The sequence below is a fragment of the Lipotes vexillifer genome, unplaced genomic scaffold (genome assembly GCF_000442215.2).
Source record: "Lipotes vexillifer unplaced genomic scaffold, Lipotes_vexillifer_v1.1 scaffold875, whole genome shotgun sequence".
NCBI classification, from domain to species: Eukaryota; Metazoa; Chordata; class Mammalia; order Artiodactyla; family Lipotidae; genus Lipotes; species Lipotes vexillifer.
Genome location: NW_006792177.1, coordinates 1,642,964 through 1,645,101, shown reverse-complemented (window position 1 = coordinate 1,645,101; position 2,138 = coordinate 1,642,964). Strand labels below are relative to the sequence as shown.

Genomic DNA, 2,138 nt, shown 5'->3' with positions numbered 1-2,138 from the left:
AAGAATGAGGATGTGGGAGACTTCCCTACAGTTTTCTGGTGTGGAACTGGAGCACTCTGGAGCTGCCCTGTGCTGTCATTAGCTTTCAGTCCTATTTCGTGATGTGAGAATGGTCGGATCACCCTCAGGCATCTAGGTGCACCTTGGCCTAGTCTTGGCATAAACAGCTGGCTGGAGAACTAGATTTTGAATGCTGGCCTTAGGCTAGACTCTGTGAGCCTGGTTTTCTTGAGAATAAAATTGGAGCAATAATAACAGCCTCAGAGGTGGCTACCAGGGTCAAATATGATGATAGGGTTGTGGAAACTGTTTGGATCAACCCCAGAATGGTGCTCCTGCTAATCAAATCCATTTCTAGCTCTTTCTCTTACTAGTTTTCCTCCTTCCACTCTGAGTTGGGGGCAATTACTGGCTTGTTCTTCACCAAATCCAGTTCCAGGGACATAGAGATAGACTAAGTTTACATCGTGGATGGTATGGCCTGTGACTGAAGCCCAGGCTTTGATGGGCACCATGTCCATGTGTGACCTCCAGGCTCCTCCCCGTCCCCGCCTGATGCAGGTAGAATCACAGGATGGACAGAGCCAGGGTTCCCCACATCACTGTAACGGGACAGGACTCTATGGGGCCTTCCTGGGACAGGCTTTCCCCCATACCCTCTGCTTTAGCTCTTCTCTGAAGTACCCAGATAACAGTATTTGATGCACATTTCCTGAGTTGTTTTATAGATGTGAAAACACCCCACCAAATGGAAGAGGTTAACTACTTGATGACCATGAGCACATAGCGCCAGGCCACCTGGAGCCTAAGGACTGATAACGTTAACCCTTGTGACACCACCCTGTTCCCTCACCGTCAGCCAATCAGAGAACTGTGCATGAGCTGATCACACACGCTATGAGCCCCTTCCCTCACCTGGCTTTTAAAAATGCTTTGTCGAAACCCTCTGGGGAGCTTGGGACTTTTAGGGCATGAGCCACCTGTCTCCTTGCATGACACTGCAATAAACCTTTCTCTGCTCCAAACTCCGACGTTTCAGTTTGTTTGGCCTCACTGTGCGTTGGGCATGTTGCAGCAAAAATAGAAATAAGACTTAAATAGAAATGAGACTTTTCTTTTCTGATAAACAAGGAAAATAAGGAAACAATGAACAGGCTGGGGAAACAGAATAAACAGGCCTGAAAGAGTTAAGCAATCTGGGTTATTCTTTAGTGGTTACTACTAACAAACACTTGTAGCTAGACTTGTCCTTCACAAAGCTAAACAAAGCTAATTACTCTCTGACTCCATAGGAATTGTTCTCTGCACCTGGCATTCTTCTCCCCCTACACTCCCTTGTAGCATTCTGCATTTCAAAAAGAATGTCTTGATAACTTCAGGGACACCAGATCTCGTTGCTGAGCCGCCTGAGGCCAGCTTTGGCTGTAAATTTGCAGAAGAAAAGAAAAACATTCAAGACCTTCATTACTTTGAGCCTGACCACCTACCCCTGGGATATAAACCTCTATTCCCCAGGGAGGGGAGCACAGTTCTTGAGGCCCTAGCCCACTGTGTTCCCTCTTTGCCTGGCAAAGAATAAAGGTACTCTTTCTCGTTCCTTCGAAACTCTGTCTTCTTATTTCCTTTTGGCATCAGTGCACAGAGAGCCAATATTTTGGCATCAGGCACACAAACTTGCGTTAACATTACCACTTGGGAAGAAAGTGGTCATCAAGTGGAAACACCCAATTTGGACATTATGGAGTGAGAAATAAAGTTTTATTGTGTTTGAGCCATTAGCTGTTTTTGGCCTGTTTGTTACATCAGTGTCATTCTAGTGCTAACTTCAAGAAAGAGAAACTAAATGAGGGTAGCAACAGAGGCTACTAGAGTTTTACAGGGAAAGATTAACCATCTTCCTCAGCTCTCCCTCACACCCTAGTCCCACTGATGTGTTCAGATAACCCTTTCATATACTGTAATATTGACTTAATCAGCATAAAATGGAAAGAAAGAGCTTTAGATGTGTGATAAAAAATTCAAATTTGGAGAGGGGCAAACTTTACATCAGCAGCAGTAGAGAAAGGAGGGGAAGGGAGTGGGTAAGGTGGACAGGAATATTGGGACTGTAGGTGAGGTAGGAGATAGATGCGCCCCCC

At 45.6% G+C, this 2,138-nt stretch overlaps 1 protein-coding gene across 1 annotated transcript in view; it reads right to left on the bottom strand.

The window, feature by feature from the left end:
* The window catches only part of TMC2 (transmembrane channel like 2), an 84,617-nt gene that overhangs the window by 246 nt on the left and 82,233 nt on the right, over positions 1-2,138 (bottom strand). The gene's annotated exons all lie outside the window — the stretch shown is intronic.